Genomic DNA, 19563 nt, shown 5'->3' with positions numbered 1-19563 from the left:
GTAACTTAATTCATGATCAACAAATGAGTTTAAAAGGTTATTATAACAAATTCAAAATGGCATTGTTCGCAAACATCATAGGATTATTTTTACAAGGCTTAACTTAAAAAATACCAAATTGAGCTTATTACATAAGTGCCTTGATTAGGAAAAAGATATTTGAGAATGAAAGCCTATATGCTATATGCTTCATATGTATGACTTTACTTGACTTGACTTATATTGATATTTTATAGCTCACTATGTTGAAAAATTGAGCATGAGATTATTGAGCATAAGCATAAATTTTGATATGAGATTAATTCTTCACCATGCTTGCTATTGATGAATCATATGGATAAACTTACTGCTCTTTATATTGATATCTATGAGCTATGAAAGATATAATAGTTATATTGGTACCCATGAGCTATGCATAATGTGAATATGACTTTGGTATCTATAAATTACTTTGGTATCCATGAATATTTTAATTGATATCAAAATTTAAAAGCTCACTTGATATCACAATCTAAAAGTTCAATTTGTTTTTGAGCATGACAAGTATGATTATATCCATGAGCATGATATAACATTGACGATATTAGCTTGATATTGATATTTGATATATGATGTAATTCAATGTTTTGAAACATGGGATGATAAATGCATAATTGGTAATAAAACTGAATGCATTAAATTCAGGGAGAGTGTTATGGCTTATTGCTTATATTATGATCGTTTCCCTATTAATCAATTGATATCATGAATTAAATTTTAAATTGGTATCACATATTTTGTTAAATTTGTATCATAAAATCAAAAATTGGTATCTTAAATAATGTTAAAAAGCTATTTGATATGCATGTTTAATGATATGCTTAGAATATGATTTTATTTGAATTTAATCATTTTTTTTTTCTCTTTTTGATTGATGTCAAATGGGGGGAACAGTTTTAAGCAAAAATTGAGCATGGTATTGCAAAAATAGAGCACGAACATAATATATATCGAAAGGAGGAGAAGTATTTGATATTGTTTGATAAACTTGCACTTGAACGAAGTGATAACCATGATTATAAAAGAGTTAATATTGATCTTGCGTATATTGTTAAGATGATGTTTATTGAAAGGGGGTGTCTTTTTAAGGTTCACTCCAATTTTTGCTTCTTGTTTTTCATCATCAAAAAGGGGGAGATTTTTGGCCTTACAAGGCTTAATATCCTATTTTGATGCTAACAAACAAGTAGAACTGAACATGCTTTGTTTAAATGATGTATTGTCAAGACTCAGTGATGAATGTAAGGTTTAAGAATTCATGAAAGATTATATTTCAAAGAAGGATGATCAATATGAAGCTTAAAGACGAATATTGTTTAGAAGATGCTTATTGAAAAGGGGAGTCTTTTTAAGGTTCACTCCATTTTTTGCTTCTTGTTCGTCATCATCAAATAAGGGGAGATTATTGGTCTTACAAGGCTTAATGTCCTATTTTGATGCTAACAAACAAGTAGAACTTAACATGCTTTGTTTAAGTGATGTATTTTCAGGACTCAATGATGAATGCAAGGTTAAAGAACTTATGAAAGCTTATATTTCAAAGAAAGATGATCAATATGAAGCTTAAAGCATGGATTCAAGAATGGATTTAAAGATGTTAGCTTTACCGTGATCCCAAAAGGTGGGGGTGAATTTGTATTTTTAAATTTAAACTTTAAGTCAATCACCTAACACCAGTATATTCACAATCTTAAGGACAATCTAGTGCAAGTAAAGTAAATATGTAATAAATTAAGTAAAGCAATGTTAATCAAAAACACATGCACCAGGAAGCAGTAAAGTAAAAGTGACACACCCAAATGTTATCGAGGTTCGGCAAATTGCCTACATCCCTGCCTTGGTGAACAAGCACAAGGATTACCTCTATCACTTGCTCACTTAACCGGGTGGAGCGACACCTATACAAATCGGGTCAATTAGCACACGGCTGACCTCAACCTTTACTACAATCCTTACTGGCCTAGATTACAGCCCCCTCAGACCACCCTTGGAATCGCTCAAATTTACAATCAAATGGTACAATAGAAAAGTGCTTTCACATAAAGCATATTTGTACCCAAATACGCTCAATCACAAACACTACAAATGATTTAATATGTAAGTTCAGTGTGGTCTAAATAGTTCAACTGTCAAATATATTTTTGTATAAGTGTAGTGAGTACGTGAGAGTGTCAATAACAATTTGTGTATCTCAAAATATTCAATCAAACGTGTTCACACAAAATATCAAACGAGTTTCAAGTATGTCAATCAATAGGATGTCCCAATCACGAATATAGTGTATATGCTTGGTTTGCAAAAGTTACGCAACCTTTGTATTCAACAAATGATATATACTTGAATAAATATTGTCATAAAGATTAATGTAACAAACACAAATATCTTTTCACAAATATATCAATACAGATTCCACAAGATATTTGAGTAAGTTTGAAAATGTTTTTGTAATCCAAAAACAAATACAAACTTCCTAAGTTATTGCAACGAGAATACAACACTCGGAAGTTCAACACCAGTCTTCTTAGGGTAGGCTTATTAGCAAAGCCTCCTAAGAATACTTAGGTTATGCTCTCGTAAAAAATCGATTCAAATACTCAACAAATGAGAGAGCAAACCTCTAAATACTAACACTCAATACACTTATAAATGATATAGAGAAATGAAGGAGGTAAGTTTGAGTGGTTTTAGAAAGAGTATGAGCAGTTGGACATATTTTTCTTGAGAGAATATTTTGGATTTTAGTTTGCTAACCAAGTTCCTAATTTTCCCAAATGAAGGGGTATATATAGACACCCCATTAATTATGACCGTTGGGGACCTATTAGGAATTATTAAGAAAGTTTAATGACATTTCAAATATTTTAACCCTGTTTAAAAAATGTTTAACCGCGATAAAAATCAAGGCAACCCGAGAGGTCTGGTCGAGTAGAACCATTTCGGTTGACCGAAGTTCATATGGCTCAGCCAACCCGTCCATTTCTGAACTTGGGACTTGGTCGACCAGATATATGTGTCAAGGGCAATTTTTCTGAGGTTTGGTTGACTAGAAGAAAAATGAACCATATGGTCAGTCGACTAGGATAGGCGATTTTTCTAATTAGCATGGTTCGGTTGACCGAAAGATTTTGAACAAGATGGTTCGGTCGACCAGACCATTGGGGCATCTCTCGAGGACCCTCGGTTGAGCAGTTTGGTGCAATACAAAAATGTCTTGGTCGACCGGGAAGTCAAACTATTGACTTCGGGAGTGTTTGGTCGACCAGGCCATTTCAAACTACAAGAGTTTGGTTGACCAGATTGTGGTCAACTTGTTGACCTGGACCAGATTCGGTCGGCCGGGGTAGAATGAACTGCATCTGCTGGTCGATCAAAAGTGCACATTTTGTACATTTCAAACCTATTTCATCCAACAATCACCCTCTTTCAAATAATAAAACATGTGTATGCATAAGTGAGTGTCCTAGGGTCTTTTCTAGGTTCTTTTTTAAGACACCGAAAAAATCCGGTGTTGGTCGACCGGAGGGTAATCCCTATGGTCTTTCTAAGGTCATTTGCATTATGACCTTACCTATTAGATCATGCAGGTGATGTATGCAATTATTACAAGCCATAAGCTCTAATTACTATTACAGACCTTTTACATCAAAGAAATATATCACAACATAAAATGATTAGGTCTTGACTATTCACTTTTTCTATATGCACCTTAATCTACCAATTTGAGTTCCTGCACATAACCTCAAACACCCATTAGATATAATGAGTATTTGTCATTATCAAAATCGGGTGTGACCTATAAGGTCAACATTATCCCCCTTTTTGATGATGACAAATACACCCAGAAAAAATATGGGTATAAGCCTAAGGAGGCTCCTCCAATCAATATGCATTAATTATAAACCAATTTTAACCCAAATATTTTTGCCTCTTCATCTCCCCCTTTTGGCAACAGCAAAAAGGGTCGTATGAGTTAACACTTTTGGCAATGGGTAAATGTTCCATTTATACATTATAAGTCTTGGAAACATTTTGAAGAAAAAAAAATTCAGCACAATGCCGTTTGAAAATTGGACTTTTCAAAACAAGTCCTGTATAGCATGTAACCTGTTTGAGATTATATATCCTAGCAGTTTATTAACAACTACTCAAATAGTTTAGTATGGTCCAATCAAGCAAATTAAATATCAATACGATCATAAAGTGGACAAGTTGTGCATCACAAATGATAATCAATATAATCATGCGATAGAAATATGAACTGTGCACACAATCAATAGTCAACTTTCACAAAGTCTAAAGCAAGAAGATAAGTTAATCATTAGTATCAGTTGCTAAAACTTGGAAAGTTCCCATAAGAGAGCTCCCCCTAAATTTATGATGTCTAATCTCTATATGTTTAGTTCGTGAATGTGAGATAGGATTTTTAGAGATGTTGATTGCATTAGTATTATCACATTTAATCAGTATTGTTTCATAATGCAATCCAAGATCCACGAGTTGTTGTTTCATATAAAGAGTTTGGTTACAACAACTTCCAACCGCAATATATTCAACTTCAGCTGTGGATAAGGCAATTGAGTTTTGTTTCTTGGAAAACTAAGAAACAAGACATTGTCCTAAATAATGACAAGTGCCGCTAGTACTTTTTCTATCAACCTTACTACCGGCAAAGTCAACATCAGTGTAACTAACAATCTCCATAGGTAGTATGCTTAGGGTACCACAATCCTAATTCAATAGTCCCAACTATATACCTAAGGAATCGTTTAACAACTTTTAGATGAGATTCCTTAGGGGCAGCCTAAAATCTAGCACATATACACACACTACACATAATATCAGGCCTACTAGCAATGAGATATAGAAAACTCCCAATCATGCCACTATACAATTTTACGTCAACAGGGATCCCTTGCTTATCTTTATCTAACTTAATGGAAGGGTTCATAGGTATACCAAGAATTTTACAATCTTCCATATTAAATTTCTTTGTCAAATCCCTAATATATTTAGATTGGCATATGAAAGTTCCATGATTAGTTTGCTTAATTTGTAGCCCTAAGAAGAAACTAAGTTCACCCATCATGCTCATTTCAAATTCACTTTGCATGCATTTGGCAAACTCATTACACAACTCATCATCAGTTGCCCAAAAAATGATATTGTCCACATAAATTTGAATAAGGAGCATATCATCATTTTTGGATTTGATGAAGAGTGTAGTGTCAATCTTGCTATGGGTAAACCCATTTTCTAGTAGAAAACCACTTAGCCTCTCATACCAAGCTCTAGGAGCTTGTTTCAATCCATACAAGGCTTTAGATAACCGGTAAACGCAATTAGGATATTTATGATTTTCAAAACTGGGTGGTTGTTCTATGTATACCTCTTCATTGATGTAGCCATTTAGAAAAGCGCTTTTAACATCCGTTTGGAACAATAAAAAATTTTTAAAAGTGACAAAGGCAAGTAGCGTACGAATAACTTCTAATCTAGCAACAGAAGCATATGTTTCGTCAAAGTCAATCCCTTCCTGTTGGTTATACCCTTGGGCAACTAGTCTAGCTTTTTTCCTAGTTACTATCCCATTCTCATCTTTTTTATTTCTATATACCCATTTAGTTCCAATGATGGTGTGCTAATTAGGCCTAGGAACTAAGGTCTACACTTTGCTTCTTTCAAATTGATTAAGCTCTTCTAGCATGGACATCACCCAAGACTCATCTTCTATGGCTTCTTTAATATTTTTAGATTCTTCTTGGGATAAGAAAGCATAATGATTCACTATATTTCTCAAGGAGGATCTCTTGGCTACACCACAGGATGGTTCGCCTATGATTTGATCTATAGGATGACTTCTAATGAATTTCCAATTTCTAGGCAACTCATGATTTCCATTTTCATTATCTTCAAGTGATTTTTCATTTGCTTCTTGATTTTCACTTGCATTATTTTCAATAGACATTTTCTCTAGGCATTTTCTAATATCAATATCATCTTCACCAACTTTATTAGAAAATGGATTAGACTCATCAAACACAACATGAATAGATTCAATGACAGTTAAAGTTCTATTGTTGAAAACCCTATATGCTTTGCTATTTAATGCATACCCTAGGAAAATACCTTCATCAGATTTTGAGTCAAACTTTCCTAGATGTTCATTATCTCTAGGCACAAAGCATTTACAACCAAACACATGAAAATAGGAAATATTAGGCTTATGGTTGTTCCATAATTCATAAGGGGTTTTATTAATTGATGGTCTAATTAACACCCTATTCATAACATAACATGTAGTATTAATGGCCCCAACCCAAAAATATTTAGGTAAGTTATGCTCATTCAACATAGTTCTACTCATTTCTTGCAGTGAACTATTCTTTCTTTCTACTACACCATTTTGTTGAGGTGTCCTAGGTGCAGAGAAGTTATGTGATATGCCCTCTAAGTCACAATACTTTTTTATGCTTTCATTTTTGAATTATGTGCCTCTATCACTTCTTATGTGAGTGATTTTATATCATTTTTCATTCTGAATTCTCCTACAATGTTTGGTCAATTGTTCACATTATTCATTTTTATGTGCAAGAAACAACATCCACGTGAATCTAGAAAAGTCATCCACAATTACAAAGGCATAAGATTTACCACCAACACTTTGCACATAACTAGGTCAAAATAGATCTTGGTGAAGCATCTCCAAAGGTCTAGTAGTGGATATAAATTTCTTTTTCTTAAAACTAGATTTTGTTTGCTTACCCATTTGACATGCATCACATGTTTTATCCTTTACAAAAGACATCTTAGGCAAGTCTTTAACTAATTCTTTTATAACAAATTTAGACAGTAAATCCATGCTAGCATGTCCTAAACGCCTATGCCATAACTAACTAGCTTCATTTATAGCAGAAAAACATGTTACTTGTTGTGAAGCTAGATTATCAAGAGAGGTAGTATAAACATTTTCATGTTTATCAGCAGTAAATAGCACTTTGTGATCTGTTTTATTTTCTACTATGCATTATCATTTTCAAAAATACTTTATATACTATGTCACACAGCTGACTTATGCTAAGTAGATTATGTTTCAGTCTATCAACCAACAAAACATTATCAATGGTAAGAGAGGAATCCTTACCAACCTTACCTACCCCGATGATGCGTCCTTTAGCATTGTCCACAAATGTTACATAGCCTCCATCATTGGGAACAATTGATGTGAATTTGCCCTTGTCGCCGGTCATGTGCCGTGAGCACCCACTATCCAAGTAACATTTGTTCTTGGAGGAGGACGATCTTAGGCATACATGCAAACTAAGCTATGTGACTGATGCTGGTCCCTAAATTCTCTTGGGTCCACAGGGGTTAGTAGCAAGATCTCCCATAACTACCCATACCTTCCTAATTCTAGCATGCTTATTTCTATATGGACAATCAAATTGAATGTGACCAATCTGTTTTCATTTAAAACATCTCAATCTACATTTAGGTTCTTTAAGAGAAATATGTGATTTTGACTCACGTGTAAAGTGTCCTAAGTAAAGATTAGGTCGCCTAATATTTTCAATACCATTAAGACCAAGACCCTCTTTACTTAAGGAGTTTATTTGGGCACCAAGTAAATTTTTAAAATTTTCTTTGCCCTTAGTGAATTTAAAAATGATTTTGGAGCTATCCTCTAATTTCCTCTTAAGCTCAACAATAGTAGCATCTTTTTCTTTTAAAATAGAGGCATGAGAGGTTTTTGCCATATTAAATAATTTTGACCAATTTTCACATTTGTTTTTTCAAATCATTATTCTCTTTGGTCAGTTTGCCTAACAATTTTGAAATACGAATATATTCAAACTGTAATTCTCTAAATGTATGCATACTGTTAGAATCACAATCGTCAGATGAATAATAAGAAGATGATGAACTAGAGAAACAATACCTCATCCTCATGTGCCATCAAGCACAGTTTAGCGACCTATGTGTCACTATGATCTGAATCCAGGTCGCTGCTTCTGAATTGGTCCCATGAAGTTCCAGCCTTCATGGCTTTCTTCTTTTTCTTAGCCTCCTTTTTCAGTAGTGGGCAATCGGGTTTGATGTGCCCCACCTTGTTACAGTTATAGCACGTAGGGGCATTTGATTTTTTTTTTCTTTTGCTTGACTCTCTCTTCTCATTAGTAGAGTCTCTATATTTTTTAAATGGCTTCCTGTTCTTCCTGAAAAATCTGCTAAACTTTTGAGTTAACATGGCCATTTCATCATCAGTGTCAGACTCACTGCACTCATTAGATGTGTTATTAGATGCTTTTAGTGTAGTCACTTTCTTAGCCGTATTATGCTCATTATGTCTTTCATTTACGAACAATTTATAAGTAATCAAGGAACCAATCAATTCATCTAAGTTCATGGCCTTAAGGTCTTTACCCTTAACAATGGTCGTAGCCTTGGCTTCCCAAATAGGAGGTAAGCCTCTAAGGATCTTCCTGATCATCTCATATGTGGGATAGGTATTTCCTAATGCATGTAGTGAGTTTATGATGTGTGTGAATCTAGTGTACATGCTCTAAATGGACTCACCTACATTCATCCTAAAGGCCTCATATGCACTGGTCAACATATCTATCCTACCATCTTTCACATCTCTAGTACTCTCATATGTGACCTCTAACTTATCCCATATTTCCTTTGCAGTAGAACATGCCATAATCCTGTTAAATTCATTTACATCAAGACTACAGTATAAAATATTCATGGAAATGGCATTAAGACTAACAACTTTCATATCATCATCATCATATTCATCCTCAGTCTTAGGAAACCTAGCTGCACCCTTAGTTTTCATGGGGACATAGTTTCCCTTTAAGAGACAATCCTTCACATCTTCCAATCATTATTCTGAAGGTACATGCGCATCCTTTGTTTCCAGAATGTGTAATTAACACCACTGAAAATATTCATGTGGAAGATGGTCCCTCAGGGAAAGGGGTCACGGAGCTATGAGCCATGAGTGATCTTTTAGCAAAATAACAACTAGTCTATGCTACGTGGCTCCGATACCAGTTGTTAGCTTTACCGTAATCCCAAGAAGAGGGGGGGTGAATTGGTATTTTTAAAATTAAACTCTAGGTCAATCACCTAACACCAGTATGCTCACAATCTTAAGGACAATCTAGTGCAAGTAAAGTAAATATATAATAAATTAAGTAAAGCAATGTTAATCAAAACAACATGCACCAGGAAGTAGTAAAGTAAAAGTGACACATATAAATGTTATCGAGGTTCGATCAATTGCCTACGTCCCCGTCTTGGCTAACAAGCACAAGGATTACAACTATCACTTGCTCACTAAACCGGGTGAAGTGACACCTATACAAACCAGGTCAATTAGCGCGGGGCTGACCTCAACCTTTACAACAATCCTTACCGGGCTGGATTACCTCCCCTTCTGGCCACACTTAGAATCACTCAAATTTACAATCAAATGATACAATAGAAAAGTGATTTCACGCAAAGTAGATTTGTACCCAAATGATTTCAATCACAAACATCACAAATGATTTAATATGTAAGCTCAGTGTGGTCTAAATAGTTCAACTCTCAAATATATTTTCTATAAGTGTAGTGAGTATGTGAGAGTGTCAATAATAATCCGTGTATCTCAAAATATTCAATCAAATGTGTTCACATAGAATATGAAGTGAGTTTCAAGTATGTTAATCAGTAGGATGTCTCAGTCACGAATATAGTGTATATGCTTGGTTTGCAAAAGCTATGCAATCTTTGTATTCAAAAAATGATATATACTTGAATAAATATTGTCACAAAGATTAATGTAACAAACACAGATATCTTTCACATATATATCAATACAGATTCCACAAGATATTTGAGTAAGTTTGAAATTATTTTTGCAATCCAAAAACAAATACAAACTTCCTTAGTTATTACAACGAGAATGCAACACTCGGAAGTTTAACACAAGTCTTCTTAGGGTAGGCTTATTAGCGAAGCCTCCTAAGAATAGTTAGGTTATGCTCTCGTAAAAAATTGATTCAAATACTCAACAAATGAGAGAGTAAACCTCTAAATACTAACACTCAATACACTTACAGATGATATAGAGAAATGAAGGAGGTAAGTTTGAGTGGTTTTAGAAAGAGTATGAGTAGTGGGATATATTTTGCTTGAGAGAAAATTTTTTATTTTAGTTTGCTAATCGAGTTCCTAATTTTCCCAAATTAAGGGGTATATATAGACACCCCATGAATTATGATTGTTGGGAACCTGTTAGGAATTCGTAGCAAAGTTTAATGACATTTCAAAATTTTAACCCTGTTTAAGAAATGTTTAACCACGATAAAAATTAGGGCAACCCCAGAGGTCTGGTTTACCAAAACCATTTTAGTCATCCGAAGTTCATATGGCTCGGTCGATCAGTCCATTTCTGAACTTGGGACTTGGTCGACTAGGAGAAAAATTAACTGTATGATCAGTTGACCTGGACAGGGGATTTTTCTAATCAACGCAATTCAGTCGACCAAGATAATTTGAACTAGATGGTTCGGTCGACCAATCCGATGGGGCATCTCTTGAGGACCCTCGGTCGACAAGGTTCGTGCAATACAAAAATGTCTCGGTCGACTGGGAAGTCAGACTGTTGACTCCAGAAGTGTTTGGTTGACCGAGCCATTTTGAACTACAAGAGTTCGGTCGACCAGGCAGTGGTCAACTTGTTGACCTAGACCAGATTCGGTCGACCAGGGCAGAATGATCTGCATGTGCCGGTTGACTAAAAGTGCACATTTTGTGCATTTCGGTCCTATTTCATCCAACAATCACCCTATTTCAAATAATAAAACATGTGTATGCATGGGTGAGTTTCCTAGGGTCTTTTCTAGCTTCTTTTTGAAGACACTGAAAAAATTAAGTGTCAGTCGACCGAAGGGTAATCCCTAAGGTCTTTCTAAAGCCATTTGCATTATGAGCTTATCTATTAGATCATGCAGGTGATATATGCAATTATTACAAGCCATAAGCCCTAATTACTATTATAGACCCTTTACATCGAAGAAATATATTACAACATAAAATGATTGGGTCTTGACTATTCACTTTCTCTATATGCATCTTGATCTGCCAATTTGAGTTCTTGCACATAACCTCAAACACCCATTAGATATAATTAGTATTTGTCATTATCAAAATCAGGCGTGACCTATAAGGTCAACAAAAGATAAAGCTTGAAGATCGGGAGATCATGTGGATTAAGGAGAACTTGATGAAAGCTCAAAGAAAGATGAAACAAGTATAAAATCCTTAAGGAATTCAAGAATTGAAAATTTGAAAGAGTATGAAATTTCATGTAAGTACTTCAAAGAATTTAATATGGATGCATGAAACTCTTAGGTTAATTTATTGTACCTAGATACCTTTTAACATACTTGGAAAATATTTTTATAAGGTCAAAAATTGTTTCAAAAAGGTTAGAATCATTTTTGGAATGAAAAACACCAGAAAGAAGATTTCTCAATTGTTGTCAATTTTTCTACATCCGCATTGATGTACATTTTTTTCCATCAAAAAATCTTTATTTTAAAATATATTCAACATGAAAGTTTTATAATTTTCTCTTAGTTTTCATTTGACAGTAAGAATGCCAAATTTAGAGTTACACAGAAAAAGTTATGACAAAAATACGAAAAGGTGCGTGAAGTTCACAACATGACAAACGATTGTCAAGTACTTGACAGACGACTATTTGTGCATTTTGAGACGCTTTTCCGTGTTCAAACAGGTTACCGTCACCTTTCTATCCCTTTAATTTAACTAGACATCTAATTGCCAAAAATGGACAGTCAACTATCGCGCAGCTGTTTTGAAATTTTCATAACGGTCATTTTTTTTTTAATTAAGGTTGGTTGGGGCTTAAACTTTGTCAAAACTTGGGGAATACTCCAAGTCACTTGGGGAACAAGTTAAATACTTGTATACATCTATAAATAATCCTCAAAGATCATTGAATTAATTAACTAAGAACCAAAAATCAAATTCAGCACTCAATACTCACTCAATTGTTCTCATCATTCAATGGCTCTCAAGCTCACATATTGTGTACGAATTCAACTGAGTTTTTGTTGATCTTCTTTCACCAGAATTGTGCTTCAAATTGTAAATCTTTCAATCATTGAAATAATTAATTGGTGATATACTTCATTGAGCTTCAAGTTAAATTCCATATTGTCATTTACTTTGAAGTATATAGTTCTGAATTGTTGTATTAATCAGCTTTTTTAGGAGCAAATTCTTTGTACACAAATATTTGATTTGTATCTTGTAGATTGATGATTTGAAGGGTTGTTTAGATTGTTGGCTAAGTAAGGGGATATTGATTAGAGAGGTGGGCTCTAGCCTAATTGAAGGAGTGACCGAATGAGGGTACATCGTTTGGAGAGGTGGGCTCTAGCCTGCTAAAGGAGTGTGTAAATGGTAATGTTTCGCCAGGAAAAGGAACTGAATTTAGTAATCCTTTGGTGGTTTTCCAAAGTTGAGGAAGTAGGCTGGGTATAAGCCGAACCTTGTAAAAATCCAGGTCTCACTCTCTCTTCCTTACTCTCTTTATTTTCAGTACATATACAACTGAGTGGATGTTTAAAATTTCTAAATCATACAAACTACATAATTTGGAAGTTAAATATACTTAAGGTTTAATTTTGATTTGGGATTGCAGAAACTGAAAAGGGAGTACGTTGGTTTATCAAACTTTTGTGGAAACCTCAAAAGGAAGTACTTTGGTTGGTTAACACAAAAAAAAAAAATAGCCAAGAAGTTATTTAAATTCCTAGTTTTTTTGGATTTGAGTTGTGGATTGCATTAAAGAAATCATTTAATATATACAGGGTTTGATTCAAATTTACATATCCAAGGCTAACAACAAAAGCTGAAAATTGAATCTATTGTATTGTTGTTGAATGGTTTAAAGGTTGATATTGATTGGAATGTGTGAGTGCGGAATCATGCAATGCTTTCATCAATCTAATAGTGTTGTAGTTAACCTATACTTGCCAAATCAATTAGTTGTTTGCTTTTCAAATTGTGGTTGATTGATTACTTGAATGATTGAATAGTTGTGTGGTTGTGGATTAAATAAAGGAACAAAGTTCTTGTGTGATGGTGAATTAAACAAACAAGTGTAAAATTAATTAATCAAGAAGAAGTTCTCATAGGAATTAAAAGAAAGTTTTAAAATTCAATTCCCCCCTCCCCCTTTTGGGACTGCACCTTGCTTTTCATGCATTGTTACATACCAATGCTTAAAGGCATTAGAATACAAAATAAAACATCTTTCTTCTTTTTGCTCTTCAAATTGCCTTCATGTAGTGTGCTTTGAGATCCTCGTAGCTTTGATCATACCTTGACTCTACGTGCCTTCTAAGAGAAATATATATTCAAGTACTAGATGTTTCAAGTGAGGTACATTGGATTTGTCATAATCAAAACGGGATAAGACTCATCAAGTCAACATTCTTCTCATTTTTTATGATGAAAAATACAAGAGCAAAAATGGGCATAGCCTTAAAAAGGGTACCCCTAAGAATATGCATAAAATAAAATTTTAGAACAATTCATCAAGCATATTCATAACAGAAGATATTTAAAAAACAAATATGCATTTACGTTTGTCATTGAAGCTGAAATACCAAGAGTAGTGGGGGAATAAAAAATTATGCTTGGTTAATTTTCTCCTAAAGATTTACGCAGTTTTGCCCAGTTTTGAAAAAGATATTTCTCCCCATTTTGGCATCAACAAAAAAGGAGGAAGGTGTAAAATATAAACATTTAAATGGACCTTAGCAAGAGAAGTTTTTTTTTTTTTATAACCGTTTTCAAAGATATGTCAATATTGTTTACAAAACAGTATGGCAAGATTGTACATAAACCCATATGACTAGCATTAAGACATTACTTACCTACGCAACATGTATGTTAAAAATTTGTCATTCAATATAGCATGCAATAACCTAGTTCACTACCAGCATGCATACACAAATTCTGCAACTGTGTTGTAGATGGTGTCCCATACAAGCATGCAAGTGTCTTAAATGAATATCTATCATGCAAATCCTAAGGTTCTGCAACAGCCTTGCGGATGGCATCCCATGCAATCCAGTATTTATAATTAGAATAATCAACAATAGTTCACAATACCAGATATTAAACATCCATTCAAAATCAAGTAATGAATATATGATGGTTAGCAATTTAATTTCTCACAAGTCGTAAAACATATAAGACAAGATAAAATTATGAGAAAGCTTAATTTTTAGAGTCGTAGTGATTCTAAGTTAAGTTGCTCCCCCTCAATTTGTGCATTTCATCATATCTCTAGACAACTTCCTGAGTGTGTGTCAAGCCTAATTCACGTCTAATCTGTATGAATTTGTCTTCCTAAAGAGGTTTCGTGAATATATCGGCCCATTGCTCATCAATGCACACAAATTCAAGTGCCACATGCCCCTTTTGCACATGGTCACGAATAAATGACCTCTTTTTTCAATATGCTTAGTTCATGAGTGTGAAATTGGATTCTTTAATATATTAATTGCAATAGTGTTATCACATTTTATAGGAACAATGTCATAGTGCAATCCATAGTCCATGATTTGTTGCTTCATATAAAGCGTTTGAGCACAACAACTCCCAGCCGCTATGTATTCAACCTTGACTGTGGATAGTGCAACTGAGTTTTGTTTCTTGGAGAACCAAGAAACTAGAGATTGTTCTCATTAATGACAAGTGCTACTCATGTTTTTTCGATACACTTTACTACCGGCAAAGTCAGCATTAGAATAACTGACAATCTCAAATGAGGTGTGTTTAGGATACCATAATCCTAATTCAATGGTTCCAATTAGCTATCTAAGTATCCTCTTGACTACTAACAAATTAGACTCTTTAAGTGCAACCTGAAATCTAGCACACATACTAACACTAAACATAATCTCAGGTATGCTCACAGTCAGATATAACAGGCTACCAATCATGCCATGGTAGAGCTTGACATCTACCAATATACTTTGTTCATCTTTGTCTAATTTCGTGGAAGAGCTCATATGTGTTCCTAAAATTTTACCATCTTCCATATTAAATTTCTTAAGCAGGTCTCTAACATATTTTGATTGGCATATAAATGTTCCATGTTTGGCCTGTTTTATCTAAAGTCTTAGGAAGAAATTAAGTTCACCCATCATGCTCATTTCAAACTCATTTTGCTTGCATTTGGCAAACTAATTACACAACTCATCATTTGTAGCTCCAAAAATGATGTCATTGACATATATCTGTACAAGGAGCATGTGATCAATTTTGGCCTTTATGAAAAGTGTTGTGTCTATCTTTCCTCTAGTAAACCCATTATCTAATAGAAAACCACTAAGCCTCTCATACCAAACTCTAAGAACAATGCAAGAACCCTCTTAATAATACTCTCAATGACACTTGGCTTACTATATACAATGTATTTTATGCATATATAAGACTCCTCAGAGGTTTCCCCCCTGAAACCCAACCAAAATAACATCCAAATATTCAAAATTTAAAATTTGTGCTAGGTGTCCCGAGCCAAACCGTTGATGGTTTGAGGTAGAATATAACAGTGCCCCTTAATCATCGATGGCTAAAGGGAAAATATCAATGGTTTGCCTTGCAACACCCTCATTTTCATCATGCTTTCCCTATAGAATGTGAGCCACATTCACAACAATCTCCACCTTGGCAAACATGTGTCACTTAGGAGAAATCGAAACCATGAACTCGATCCTCCACCTTGAACTTGGGACGTTAGGTTGGGACCTTCTCTCATCTAGCAACTGGAGACAAACACCAAGTCCAAGCAATGCCGCTTAAACTTGTTGATGGCAGCTTCAACCTCTACCATCAACCTAGATACAGTTGTAGATGTTACACTCGATGACTTCACCCTAGGCTTCCAACAAGGCATTCCCACAACAGTAAAAACAAAAGTTGTTGCAAGCCTTCTATCACCAAAATCCTTTGCATATTCTTTAAAAAATCTCTTAACTGACGGTCCACTTTGTCACCTGCCAAAACATCTGATTGCACAATTATAGGGGACCTTTGATATGTCTCAAACATCACAACCCGTCCTTGGATACTGAGTAGTACACATTCCATATTTGTTTCTCTACAGAATCCTTTTTAAAAGGAAAACAAAGTCTTCCTATAGTTTCATCCACAAAGCCACCTTAAGATAACACTAATCTCCCTACAGCCTTGTTCGTGAGAGTCATCAAACTAAGGCCCTTATTGGTCGTATCTAACATATTCATGTCAAAACCTTTCAACAAAATTCCTAACTGATAAGCCTCAATTAAAGGCTTCTTAGCTAATAACAAGTCATTCACACACAAGAAATGAATCACTCTATTGCATCCTATCACCCTCTTCCTCATTAGAAGCCTCACTAACTCCCACTCCTAGTTCTTATGTAATACCTCCATTTCTTCCACTATAGCACTTATCCACTTATTTTTACCTTTGCCATGCATTTCAACTTAAAAAATAGTAGAAACCTTGCTGCTGGTAGTAATAAATACATGAAACACCAGAATGCCAAATTTATACCTGAGTGGTGGTCTGATAGTGCACATGGGCCCATCGTCATCCTGCTGGTCTCCCGAGCTGAAACTTCTAGAAATAAGACCAATGTTATCTCTGCCCTGAGTATGTTTCTCCACCTATATTATATGTCCATTTAAATTGTCATGCTATTGACTCGAGATAAACCTTGCCATATTTCTCCCCTAATTATCAAACACTACCTGAATTATATGTTTGCTACTCCTGCAATTTTCTGGCATTTGTTTCTCTTCCTTTACCCGAGTATGCTACCCCATAACTTTCTCACCAAAAGACATGTCCTCAATCACCCCTTTGTTTTCCACAAGATCACCCAACTCGCACCCACATTTCTTATACTCCATAAATATTGTACTTTCTGGACATAACACAAATCCTAGATCTTCCATCACTAGATTAGTGCACTAGTGGACATCCACTCACATCTGAGTTGTCTACCACAACACCTGCTCACAATTCTCCTACAACTCTTGCATCTAGCGATACCTTTAGTGATCGGTCACACGAGAAATGCATCATACTCATTGACTTCCCCAATAAGTACCATGTAAGCCTTGCATACAACTTGCCTTGCTTACAAAAATTCTTGAACAAAATCAGTGTAATCAGTCTCAATGTCTGACCTAAGGATCTCTCTCCCGATCTGGTACTCCACCTCAACCACAAGTTTAACCTGGTAAACACATTAACATCGGGGCTTGTGCCACATGAGATAAACAAAGACCCTATGTGATACACCTAGGAAAACATTTGTCTACCCCATGAGGCTATCCTCACCGGTCCTTAAACATCTGATTACATGTAGTCACCCATATGCTTTAACCGCGCATGCCACAAGAATATTTGACTCATGTTCTACATTTGTAGCTTCACCTACAACTGTAATATCCTGCAATGCATAGATATTTCCCACTAGCTTTTCTCCTTTCTCACTAATGAATCTCCTTCACACATTTTCACTTCCCAACTTTCGGACTTATAATAATACCCATTACAATCTAAAGTTCCCAATGAAATAATATTCTTCCTTAGGTCCGGTACATGCCTTACATCACATATGGTTCTTACAATATCATTATACATTTTGATTTTGACATTTCCAATACCAAGTATTTTGCATGAAATATCTTTTGTCATCAAAACACAACATATATTAACTAACCTATAGGTGTCATACCATTTTCCATTTGTTATCATGTGATAAGAACATCCAGTATCTAGGATCCAATAATCATCTGTGAGGCACTCCGAACCTAATAAAACAGGTTGTGGAAGACTCGAGCACTGTGCTGTGAAGCTCTCTCATCTCCAACACTGCTTGTTCTTTGCTCTCTCTCTCTCTCTCTCTCTATCTCTCTTTTTCTTATATCTCTCTTCTTCTCTCTTTTCTTCGTTTAATGTTAGATTTACTTTCATTGTCAAGATTTTATTTTTCTTCAATTTATAGTTGGGATTATTAATACTTTTAGTTTTGTTTAAAATTTTTGTCATAATTTTATTATTCCCTTTTTCATTGTTGAAGCTTAATTTCTGTTTGGGTCATTTTTGAAGTTAGTTCTCAATATCATTGTTGAAATTAATTTTGGTTTCTTCATTGTGTTAAGTTTAAATTTAAGTTAATAGTTAATTAATGAATTAATGGTTGAATGTTTCACTTGTGTAATAAAGTTTTCGTTTTTAGGCTTTTGTACGAAATTTCAAATGAGGTTTTATTGCCTATCTAAAAGGTAAGATGTAGGATTATTTTTCCACAGTTAATTTAGTTACCACCTATTTTAATGTGTTTGTTTCATGTTTTTTTTAGTGCATGTTAGGTTCGTAAATTAAATTTCACGTTATTTTAATTTTGTCACAAAATCTCGAAAATCCTAGGAAGCTTAATTTGAACTATGTTTAGTAAATTTTTCATTTCATAATTTGTTTTGGAACTAGATGAGTTTGGAATTAAAATGCATTCCTTGAGAAGACGATCTGGCCCTTGGGCTAATCATTACACAAATGAACTCCTATACTTGAGATAGCTTCAAAGCTGCTCATTTTTAGAGTGAGTTAAGCTTTTGGCGTCGTTGCGAGGGAATGTCAATTTTAGTTTCAAACTAGTGTTTTTCCCATTAGTTTAATTTTTATCATGAAAAAATATATATATAAGAAAAAAAAAGGAATTGAGTTTTGAAGAAAATATTGCTGCACCTGCGCCACGCACGCTTATGGATTTTTTGCAGCTTACACGCACCACTGTGCCATCTTACACTGCTTTACCTAATAATGAACTTAGTTTCATGATGCAGCGCATGAGGACGTCATTGATACCACAGTTCTACATAACGAAATCCGAGCGTCCTTATCGGCACTTGACGGAGTTTGAGTTGACTAAAAATATTTTTTTCTCTCGTACTAGAATTGATGAATTTACTAGACTTCATTTATTTCTTGCCTCTTTGAAGGATAGGGCAAAGATGGGGTTTAATTATTTGGGACCGCACTCTATCTCTAATTGGGCTGACATGGAGCATGAATTTTTGTATAAGTTTTGTCCCTCACGGAGAACTCAATTTTTGTAAGAACAAATCATTCAATTTATGCAGAAGGGCGACGAGACTTTTCGGGCTTGTTAGGAGAGGTTCAAGGATCTGCTAAGTACTTGTCCACATCACGGGTTTGAATCATGGAGGTTAGGCAATTATTTCTATGCAGTTCTTATGCCTGATTGCAAACACTTTGTCGAGACCATGTGCAATGGAGAACTCTTCAGCAAGGAATTGGATAAGGCATTATCATTTTTTGATTACATAGCTGAAGGTGTCCAACAATGAAATACATGATATGATCAAGCACCCATGGTAGTACATCCTATTGGCGCAATCAGTGTTG

This window comes from Malania oleifera, chromosome 2 (assembly GCF_029873635.1).
Source record: "Malania oleifera isolate guangnan ecotype guangnan chromosome 2, ASM2987363v1, whole genome shotgun sequence".
NCBI lineage: Eukaryota > Viridiplantae > Streptophyta > Magnoliopsida > Santalales > Ximeniaceae > Malania > Malania oleifera.
Note: the sequence above shows the minus strand (reverse complement) of the source record.